The sequence below is a fragment of the Oryza brachyantha genome, chromosome 10, assembly GCF_000231095.2.
Source record: "Oryza brachyantha chromosome 10, ObraRS2, whole genome shotgun sequence".
Classification (NCBI taxonomy): Eukaryota; Viridiplantae; Streptophyta; class Magnoliopsida; order Poales; family Poaceae; genus Oryza; species Oryza brachyantha.
In genome coordinates, this window is record NC_023172.2 from 12,176,245 (window position 1) to 12,188,884 (window position 12,640).

A 12,640-nucleotide genomic window follows, 5' to 3' on the forward strand; every position below is an offset into this window, starting at 1 on the left:
CCAGAACTGGTTGTGTGTACAAGTACCATTCACACATGGAATTATCATCGTTCTTCAATGCGTAGTTCCAACTTAAATTTTGGTGTGTGGTAGATGTTACTTATACTCTACGTTATGAACTTTTCAAGAAATTTTTGCAATCGATTACATCGAATTTAGGAGAAAAATATAAAAGAGGAACATACTCTGAAGAGAGTAGAATCCATTTTCATTTACTTCCTCAGCCACAGCCAGTGAGATCTCGTCCAGTGATCTATTGGACCGAGGGAGCAGACCTAACGTTGTGTTTTGTGGAGGCTAAATCATGGAAAGCTCCATCAGCGATGGATCAAGTTTACTCCTTCCGTTTGAGAATAAACAAACGGACTGCGGCCCCGTTCGTTCCCCATCCTAATAACGCTAGATTCACTCCAACCGCTAAACAGCGTGTTATTTTTGCAAAAAAATCTATAGAAAAATTGCTTTAAAAATCAAATTAATTCATTTTTCTGTCGCGCGGTGCCGCGGGATGATGAGGCACCGATCGAACCGAACCGCCGCCGCGGCCGCGGGCGGTGCGTGCGCTGCTCGAATGCGCTCGATCGATCGGCTCCGGCTCGCTCGATCTCTGTCGTCTCGCACCATGCATGCATGCCGCCGTTCGTGCGCTGTGGCGTCGATCGGATCGTCGCCGCCGCCGCTGTGTTGCGTAATCGTGCGTTGGTTGGCTGTGGTTTGCTGCTGCCTGGCTGCATCGACCGCTTGGGTCAGCGGGGCACGTAGTGCAACCATTTCGATCGATGGATGCATGAACCACTCTCGAGTAACTGTGATATATGTTGGGGTGATTGTTTGATTTTTTTTAAGAAAAAAAGTCAAACATCATATTTACAACTGAATAATAATTTTAATATATATATATATATATATATTCTTGTTGATTTAAACTAAGTCCGAAAAATAAACTACAATAAAAATACCCTAATAACTTTAAATTAAAATTTTAAATTTGGCTAATAAGCATAAGGATAAGTGTGATGAGGCCTGAACTGTCTATAGCAGCAACGCCCGTCCTAGCCGTGAAAAAACTTGAGTTACTCAGCACATAAAACCGAGACTGTTGTTTTATCCGCGCTCCAATAAAAATTTAAATTTTAGAGCTTAATTTTAAGTTAATATACTTGTAGCGCATCATAAAGTTATATGATTTTGGCAATGAGGTGGCTGGGACAACTTCACCCGGTTAGAGTTTTTTTTTATTTCTGCTAAAAAGACTTATTTGATTGATTTATCTTCCTATTCGACCATACTGGTGGTAGATTTGGTTCCTGTGTTTCGATCATATATATACGAGTGACACTAAGTCAGATGATAAACATCAAAGGATCTTGTTCCGATAAAGCTAGAAACCAGCAACCGAACAAACCATGAAAAACAATTTGACACCCTTATTTTTACATTTTCATTTATGCTTATAAGTCAAAATTTAAATTTTCAATCTTAAGTTTGAAGTTAATTTTAGGGTTTTTTTCACCGAACCTTATTTATCATCCTTGCTTTTGGATAACTAAGAATATATATATATATATATAAGCTTATTCACGAATTATTTTTTATTTATAAATATGTCGTTTGATTTTTTCGATGAAAAAACCAAATAATTACCCTCCAGGCTGCTTACAACAAATGCACGCGCACACATGAGTATTCTGACCAGAATTTTTCCCCAGGTCATGCACGAATCCATCAATTTCTAGTCCTAATCTCTTCAGCGTACGTGAAAAGAGGATCGATACACCTCACCTCTGAGTGTGCACGTACGTGGTTATTCCAAAAAATTGTCAACTCTAGATAAACCACACTATCATTGGGATCGAAAGATCGAGGAGCGCGACAACTCATCCTCGCACATGCAGCCCGTGGACTACCGGCGCACAAGGTCAGACCAGGCACCTGCACACATGCATGCACTCAGCTAGCTTTAGCCGCCGCCGCGTTGCTCCCACTGCTTAGAGCATCCCAACAGCTATCTTATCCCATCATCTATCCTAAAAATAGAGGACGGAGGGTAAAAATAATGCTCCAACAGAATATCTATTATATCCTTTATTTTTAGATGTCTTCTATATCAGGAGAGAACATATATATTTAGATGTTCCCTCTCCATCATCTAAAACTCAGCTGTCCCCACTTTGGTCACTATAAAACATAAAACAAATGTATGATAGTTACATGAATCAATAAAATATAATAAACTAGAATATAGATGCTCTAATATGGATTATCTGTTGGAGTACACAGATATATAGAGGATGAAACTGTTTTAGATAACCATCCAAACTAAGATATAGATGACCAAATTTAGATGAGCTGTTGGGGATGCTCTTAGGTGGTGTTTAGTTAGAGAAATAAAAATTTTTGGGTATCACATGAGATGTTTGACCGGATGTCAGAAGAGATTTTTGGACATGAATGAAAAAACAAATTTCACGGCTCGTCTATAAACCGCGAGACGAATCTTTTGAGCCTAATTAATCCGTCATTAGTGCATGTGAGTTACGGTAGCACTTAAGACTAATCATGAACTAATTGTGCTCAAAAGATTCATCTCGCGATTTCTCACGTAACTGTACAATTAATTTTTCGTTTCATCTATATTTAATGCTCTATTTAGGTGTCTAGAGATTCGATGTGTGATGTTTTTCGGTGAAAATTTTTGGCAACTAAACAGGGCCTTAGCTAGCTTGTCCATGCCGTGGCGGATCAAGTCAATAAGGTTAGAGATTGCTGAATAAGTTAGATAAAATTCTAGACTTCTTTTTATCGATCTTTGTCATAAAATTTTAGGTGTTTTCATAGGGGCTCCAAGAGCTTTATCGGGGTTAGTGAGGGCTTGAGCCTCTGCCGCCCTCATGATAGATCTGCCCCTGCCCCTGCGTTTACAGTTCCGCGACGCTGCTCCTCTTAGCTTTTGGCTTTTGCTTAAAATTATAAGTCAAAATTTAATTCTTATCCTTAAATTTGAAGTTGATTTTAAGACTTTTTAGTTATAGATCGCCACGAACACATTTATAAAAGTTTTATTCGTAATAAATTATCTTTTATTTACAAATATAATGTTTGGTTTTTTTTTATTTTATAAAACCCAAAATATAACCCCTGCTACTCGATCAAAGCCACACGTCGCTGCCCCGTGATCCCGTTAGTATAAGAAAACACCTAAACATGGATCGTAACAGTGTTTAATTAGAGATATTAGTAATTAATTTGGGTATTTTCACGGGTGTTTTTTTTAACTTTTTTAGAAAGTCAATTTTTTTTTCCGAAAGATTACCCTGTGTTTGTTTATGGTTCGGATTGGAACAAATGACTTATTGGGAATGTACGGTTGGTTGGTTGCACGTCGAGTGCACGTTTTTTTTTTTGGGATAGGGATTAGGGTACGTGCTACGTTAGGCAAGTGTAGATAGCTCACGCCCCTAATGGTCCTGCTAATGCTAACCAAGGGTGGAATGCACTGTGCTACGTAGTACTGATCCTAGCCACACGTGGGTTTGGTTCGATTTCACATCAGGAAATAACTAACAGAAACTTTAAAATTGTATTTTAGGAGAGAATGGCTCTAGCGGAAACTTGCATGTTACCTAAATGATTATAGTTCTTTAAAAAAAGACAAGATAAATTAATACACCAGATATCACCATACAAAGATATATGATCAATAACTTCTACAACTTAAAAAAAAAATCAAATATGGCTTTAAATATGCATATCCTACTAAGAATTTTTTCTTTTTATTGGAACTTATTAATGTCAAATTTGACATCATATTTATATGGTGATATATCATACATTAAGTTGACTTGGTCTTTTTTCTCGTATCGTTGTGATATGTAAAAGTAAGGGGATATCACTTCGAGAGATTAGAGCATATTTCCCAGCCGTAGACTACACTTGATACGTAAGAACAACATAAAAAGTTTGGAGATTTTAATTCTATAGAAAATTATACGAAGATCTTTACCAGAGAGGACTGTATCATATCATTTCTTTTGAAATTCTTATGGATTCGACAATTAATCTTATAAAGATTTTAGAGAAAAAATAAGCATTCGGTTCTACCTCATGTTTTATTCTTCGTACAATTCCAAACTCATGTATTTCTTCTGTATGTCAATCAAATGATAATTGGAACTTTCTTTTGTTTTATTTCCTGTATAAATTTACTGTGCATGATTTTGTATTCCTATGTTTTTACAGATTTTGTGTTAATTGCAAAGAGCCCTCTTAATTTGTTCTCGGTCAACTTAATTTGTTTTGGACGTCATTGTTTTCACTGGTTAATGAACTGTTGCTGACAAGTGGTGTTGGAGGGAGAAAATGTCATTTTCCTAATAACCTATCCGATTTCTCTGTGGTGGCTCAAAAGAGGGCCTAGATTTTTTTTTTCTATCTCTAGTGCCACTTTTCAAAGGTACTAGGAGTGTTATCTTTATGGAGGATGTAGTGTTGGACATCATCGGTTGGTTTTACTACAGTTGGACAAAAGGGTCTCTAGCTAGTGGCTTGGTGCATGCTCTTCTTGTCTATGCTTGGAAAATTTAATACCTTTCAATAAAGCAAGACTATCTTAATCTATTCGTGCCGTGAAAGAATTGTGATTGAGAGATGGATTTGATTGCAATGGAATCTAAATATGCTAGCCTTTAGACATATATAGAAAAAGAAACTCTAATATATCTATTCCTGAAGGCACATGGTCGATCCTTTGGATATTCATACTTAGTCGGAGAGATGTCAGAGATAACATGACTTGTGAAGCATATCACTTAGGGAGTGTCGTTTTACTGGTCGACATATTGTGTCATGTAGAGATATCTCTCTCTTCACGCATCCTGGCAATATATGGTCTAGCCTCCACTAGCTATTTTCACTTTTATCTAATATAGCTATTACCTATTTTATATTAATTATGTAATTATTAATTATTTAAACAAGGCATTATTTCTCATGGCTAATATTCACAGAAACTGAGAAACACGCATATACCTACATTTATATATGCTGATCTACTCTTTATTCCAAGGCATATCCAATACACGCACAGCAAGCTCTTTTCCGGACCTGTAACGGAACAGCCCAATTGAACACTGTTTGTACATCATCATCATCATCACAAGGAGAAATAATAATCATTTGGAAGAAAGCAAGACAAAAGGAGAGAAAAAAAATGCTTGGCAGGGAGAAAGATAAATGATGCATGTATGTTGGGAGATTCCTGGGGCTTATGATTTTTCAAATATTATAGTGCTCAGCACACTAGGGGCCAAATCATTCCAAGCAGGTGCAAATGTTGGGAACTCTTAAGGGAATTAAGCTCAATTGGTCGGTGCAAGTGCGATCTTAATCTGTTAAACTCATTGTGCCTAGAGAAGGCCTTGTGTTCATGCCATTGGAAATTGACTGTTGGAATGGGCATGATGACATGGTTGTCATCGGGTGAGCTACGCCTTTCTCTTACAAGTCAAGAAAAATAAACAAAACAACTGGAAATAAATTAATCTATGGGTGCCTTCTTATATCTTTACTCTTAAAATTAAGTTATGAATTTCTAATTTTGGCTGAGACTTATAGGCCAACGAGCAGATCGAGCTGTGGACAACCGGACACAGCTCCTCTAACTTAAGTCAGAGGGACATGGGTGCCTGATAGTGGGCCCCACCGCTCATGGGCCTACATGTTAGCCACTCTAACTTAAGTCAGAAGAACCCGTTCCATGGACAACCCTTACTCTATATATATATATATATATATATATATATATATATATATATATATATATATATATATATATATATATATATATATATATATAGGAAATTAAGATGTATTGAAACTTCAATCTTCGTGGCAACAACTCAAGAAAAGGAACGTGGAAGGATCAAACTAATTAAACAATCGGGATCAAGAATTAGATCCAATATATATGCTTCCTAGCTAGCTTAATTATCTTGTTATCATTATTGCCATACACATGGGATCAGCAGCATCAGCTAATGGTTGGTCCCAGTGTGTGTGTTGTGTGTTGGGTGACTCAAGCTAAGGTTGCACAAAATGCTTGGTCAATTATATAATCAGGGGGGCCTTGATATGATGCTCCATAAAGTTGATGTGCCAAAGTATTTCTGGTGTCCACTCATTTGTTCCAACTTGGTTTCAGCCAAGTGCTGTGTACTGTAGATTGCACGATGTTCAAACAAAAAGAGTGTACAATGTACTAGTGATCACATGGATATTTGTTCTTTTTTAATAATGTATTTAAAAATATTGAGTCGACATGTGAATAATCCTAGAGTTCACATTCCCAAAATACCGCCTACTCTAGGAAGATATATCACCTCTAAATTAAATTGAATAGGAAAAAACTAGCGCCTTATAACATCTCGTTGAGTATAATGAAATATATGATTTATATGTCATTTTAGGATTTGCTGGTGATATCGATGGTGAGACCTAGTAAATCCTAAAGCCCTAATTATAACCTCTCTCAAAGATAATTCAAGAACTGCTAAATCACGCCCACATATTTACCCTTGTTTACAGTGGCCTACAAGGAGGGGCAGCCAGGACAACAAAATACTTTTTACATGTAGTCATCTAGTTAATTAAACAATTAATCTTAGTGTATTAGGGATTCTCCAAAAATTTCAGACCCCTCCCCTGTCTAAATCCTGGCTCCACCCTGCTTGTTTATGCCTCATTCAGACCTTGCGGCATTTCCAGCGGCTTATCGAAATTTCATCATTTATATAGTTATTTAGATGATCATCTAAAATAGATAGTTCCATTTTGAAACCTATAACTTTAACAATTTTCACAGAAGTCTTAGGAAATTTTATATCAAACACCTCAACCCAACAATATGGGGAAAACAAAAATAAATAAATAAAAGACCGTGTCCCAAACAGGAGCTTATTGCTTGGGAGCAGTGATCACCGGGGAGCTTAGTGTTCTGGACCAGCCGGGAGGACTCCATGCATGGGCGCATGATGGCAGCACATGCAGGCGGCCGGCCATGCATGGGTCCGGTTTCACTGTAATACTACCGCAGAATCACTGGTTTATGTGTTTTGAATTACGAATAAATATTATGAACAGTGCTGAAATACTGCGGCTACGTTATATCTAATGTATTGTTTATTGGTGTAGCAAATATTATGGCGCTAAATCTCAGCATTCTATTTCGATCCAATGGTTACGGGATATCTCAAATTCACATCATTGTACCTATCCATAGTAGCATCGTGCTATTATAGAGGATCTCGTTTATGTCTCTCTCACACACACACACACACACACACACATATATATATATATATATATATATATATATTCGAGCGCTACGTAATAAATCATGCGTGACACAACACAATCAAAACAGACCCCACACTATCCACCAAAGAGCAACCACCCCACCTTTACACGTTGCAGTTAAATTTTAACCTTTTGAATTACTTGCGGGGTTACCCCGAATAAAATGAGTTAAGTTTGGACTACTTTCGATCAAATTTTAATTTACTAAAGCACGAATACAAGCTAGGGAACGCGAGTTAATTTTTAACTCAAGAACACGTTGTACATATATTGATTATTTTTTAACTAACACGTCCACCACCAAGCACGCACATCACGCTATTATACTATGCAGTTAAAATTTAACTTATCGAACAACACAACACATGCTAGGCATATGAGTTAATTTTTAACTAACACATTGGTAGTTGGGTTGATTGCTGTGTGGCGCGCGTAGCTAGCATCGTTTATGTGACGCGTTGTGTAGCGCCTCCGTGCGTGCGCGCGCGCGTGTATATATATATATAAATGTTTTTTATCATAAACATGCAGGGAGTAGCTACACTGTTAGTAGGATCTAATTTCCTATATATATATATATATATAAAATCGAATCCATGCTTGCGTGCTTGGTCGTCGTCGTGTAGCTCGCCGGGCGGCGGGCATGGCCGGTGAGATCGACCAATTTACTAACCGCATATACTGTAGCTTGCTAGATCAATCGATCGATGCGGGATAGGCAGGCAGGCATGGAGTGAGCGCGCTGCTGATCGATCGAGTATTCCAGTGAGGAGAGTGACGATCGAGTGGGTGCGTGCATGGGTGGATGCCGGCCGGCCGGCCGGCCTCGCCGCATTGCCGAAAAGGCGCAAATGTCTCCCATCCCCAGGGCACGAGGGGGGCAGGAGGAGGAGGATGCATCAGCCATTCGTCCGTCCGTCCATCCATCCATCCATCCGGCCATGCACGCATAGAATAAGACTACCGAATGCATCATCATGCACCATCCTCCTCCTCCTCCCCCTTTAGCTATAGAAAAGAAGCTTAATTAGGTGCCGTGTAGGTGTCTATGGGTGGGTTTAAGAGGCGAAAGTTCGAGCACCCGTTAACCTGCATGGACTGATTTATATACCACAAAGTTTTTTTATATATTTTTTTAATAATCTTGTTTGCATGTATTAAGTTTCATATTTATATATAGAAAGTTTTTATGCATAGAAAATTTATACAAAGAAATAAATTTGTAAACATATAAAGTATTTTGGAAAAAATCTACATAGAAAATATCATCTTAGAAATATATATATATATATATATATATATATATATATATATATATATATATATATACACACAAAATTTGTAATGTAAAGTATATATAGAAAGTCCATATAGACGTTCGCCCGTTAGCCTTTTTAGGTGTGCATGGCCTATGGATGGATGGGCACCCTGCCTAGCCCCTTGATGGCTTTGATCTCCACCCTATGTATCAAGTTAAATATGGCAACTTCGGATTAAAGCCTATGCCAATTTTATTTTTTTAGAATTTGATTTTAGGATTCATTTTATGACTCTTCTTCACCCCCCTTTGTCTACCACTTATTTTATGTTAGCAAAGAGCATTTATATAAAAATAAATGTGCTCAATGTTAAATTTTGCTTGAAATAATTTAGGCTCACTTTGATTTGTTGAAGAAACATATAAACTTGGAGCATTTCAGTCTACATGAAAAAAAAATCCAGGAAAGGCCTCATATATATTCAAATGACCATTCCTGTATTTTTCATGCATGTTATAATCCTCTATTTTGCAATTACAGTCATGATTGAAAAAGCACTCAAACATGATAGAAAAAGCACTCAAAATCCTATGTTTTTCATATTGCTCCTATTTTTCAATCCATCTATCAAAGAAGTCCTTAAAATTTAAAAATTCAAAATTAGCTCCAACTTATCAATAGGGTGGTTAGTGAGACCGAGGTTCTGGTTATCTCAACTGCTGGGAGTTTGGCAACTTGTGGCGTGCTAGACAGTGTCAGTGTCAGAGCGTAACTTCTTGTTTACGGATGGGCATACCGATCACTATATAACCAAGGAGTAACTAATAAGCATCAGTGGTTTGCAATTGGCATGCATGCTCTCTCTGTAGGCCTGTAGCCCTGTAGGCATCCAAGCAAGCATGCATGCAGTTTTAGACGATGCCGGTCAAATAATGGCAGTCAAATCCAGCCGGCCGGCTGTCAAAGGCACAGCAACAATGCTCAGATTATAATACTCTGCTCTGCATCTGTTTTATATTATAAGTTTTATATTATAAGATTTTCTATACTTATCTAGATTTATTTATATATTAATATATATGCTTTGTATATGTGTCTAAGTTTATTGGCACATATATAAATTTAGAAAAAATCAGAAAGTTAAAGCAAAGAGAATAGTATATTTTTGAGTTATTTTTCTGCTTTCCGGAAAAACAAGCACTATATTTATAAATAGAGAGTAATTTATAAATAAAATTTTTATATATAAGTGATTAAAAGCTAAAACTGAAAATAAAATATGATGAAAAAAATCCCAATTTTAATTTAAATTTTAGCTTATAAACATAAGTAAAAGTAAAAAGACGAGGTATTTGTCACTCTGATGCATCATTAGCAACGGAAAAGGTGAAAATATATTAAAATCCTTTGTAGTTAACTTTGCAAGTGGTGGTCGAGATGAGTGTGATTAATTAAGGATGAGAGGTTCGTGGGTTCCACTGTTAGTTGTTAAGCTGGTGTGTGAAGGATTCGGATTAGGGGTATCAGAACAATATTCAGGATTAGTGATGATATGATCACCGTCACCTGATGCTTGCTTTTCTTTGTTTCCTGTGTGCATGTTAAAAGCTATCCGCCTTTTTTCTTCCCGGCCGGTGTATCCGATCCGATTGAGTCCATATATTTTTAATTTCTTTTTGGTTGGTTTGATTGGTTATTAGATCTTCCATGCAGGAACTGTAATTAATTGTCTTTTTTAAAACATTGCTACCATAATTAAGAATCAAGATTTGTTATGATTCAGACCATGTTCGACAAAGCTTCAAATAAATACTACAAGAATTGATCTTCTCCGAATAGTCCAATTTCTCTGGAAGACTCAGGACTTGAACTTCTCCATATTATCGTCATACCCTCGTCGTTTCGGTAACAACTCATAAGCCATAGCAACTTATTAGTAAAAAAAATTACGAGTAAAACTTTATACATATGCCATTAGCGATTTTAAAAACTAATAATAGAAATAAACTAGGATAAAAAACCCTATAAATAAACTTCAAAATTATGTTTTGCATGCATCGACGTAGAAGCATACTTCCTCCATCCAAATATAAAGGAGATTATGTTATCTTCTTTACAAAAATTAAGAAAGCGGTAGTAGCACAAATCAAAGTATAAAAGATAATGATTCAAGAAATATATATAAGTACAAAAGGTGATAGTTATGAGAATAAACTAGTACAAAAGATACTAGATGGGAATAAATTAGTACATAAGTTGATGTATACGGAATAAATCCTTATATGGGGATTACGGAATCAGTTATATTTTTTGATAAAACCAAATGTGTAAAATACATTATTACATATTTAGATGGATTGGGCAGAAGACAGACAACGGATGACTTGCAAGGGAAGGCAGGGCGCGCATTGGTTTTCACTCCTAACTTTTAGTTTATGTTTTGGCTTATGCTTATACTTATAACCAAAAATTTAAATTTTTAACCATAAACTTATTATTGATTTTAAGATTTTTCATCGAAGTTTATTTTCTAACATTATTTTTCATATCGCTAGAAATACATATATGAATTTTTTTTATAAATTATTTTTTATTTACAAATATATCGTTGAGATTTTTTTATATAAAAAAAAAGCTGAAACGTTCACCTCCTTCGCCAGGTGACGACGAACGATATATGCGCCGTCGGTTAACGCAGCACGCGCGCGTGCCTGACCGGGCGGCACCGAACGCTAACACGCATGCGAGAGTTGCTCCAATTTTTTAACCTCTTTCGGTTAACTATCTATAAGCTATAGTAGCTATTAATACTGACTTAGCAAAGAAGCATCATGAAAACCCGACACAGCCAACGACAACGTACAATACTGGTAACAGTGCTGCTGCAGGGTACACAGATAAACTAATAGCCCTCGTCAAATTAGCCAACATCGATCCAGGAACATGCATATTTTGTATGTTTTGTAACCGTACATGCGTGCTCGACTGTCTATACAACATCTCTGAATTTCGTGTGATCTCTCTAGCTAGCCTAGTACCAGTAGGAACAGAGCTAGAGTAAAATAAAAGAAGTCACGTTTATTTTGTTTTTATGTTTTGAAGTAGATTTAGACTATTACAGATGTCTAGATTTAGATTGACGACACATCTATGATGAAAATTGATAAACTCTAACTAAAATTTTTACCAAGGCTCTCGATAGAAGCAGCATACAAAGGACTCTCTCTTCAAATAACTACTAAAATATTTATTTTAGAAACATAGAGATCATTAATATCGAAAGTTGCTTAAGTAAAATTATATCATTTTGCAATTTAAAATAACGGTCAACGTTATTTTTTTGAGACAGGGTTTCTATCGAAATGGCAAGTATTAAGCAAACGGAAGGGAGTACAGGTTAGTACTGTATATATATATATATATATATATATGATAAATGTAAAAATAATTGTTGTAAGTAACCGGGGGCGTGGGGTGCACGTCGTACGGCACAGACATCTGGGGTGGGGGGGCGTTGGGGGTAGGGGATTTTGTTTTCCCAAAGACAACGTGCGGGTGGCCGAAACTCCACCGCGCGCCTGCCCGGTGGCGCACGTAGGACCGCGCGCGCTCGTCGTCCGGTCGGTCACGCACGCACTCGAACGCGCGGAGCCCCACCCCCCATCACGCCGTGCCCGCTCGCTGCCTCCCTCCCTCCCCGCCGCTCTCGCTCGCCACCCCACCTCGATCGCGGCGCGCGCGGCGCCACCCCGTCCCCGTCCCCGGGGGCCGCGGCCGTACCGGGCAGCGCGCCGCGCCATGCCGTGCCGACGTGCCGTGCTGCGTCGTGCGCGAGCCGCGAGCGGGGCGGATGGGATGCCCACAGCCCCAGATGCCCCAGTCGGTCGGTGCCGCGCGCGCGGCGTGCCCACGGGGGGGCGGCTCCTCCATGGGACCATGCCCCTGCCCCCATGAACGCCTGCCTGTCCAGCCTTGCGCGCGCGGCGGAATGCACCTGCCTCGCGTGCAACCAATCTGTGCACTCAGAT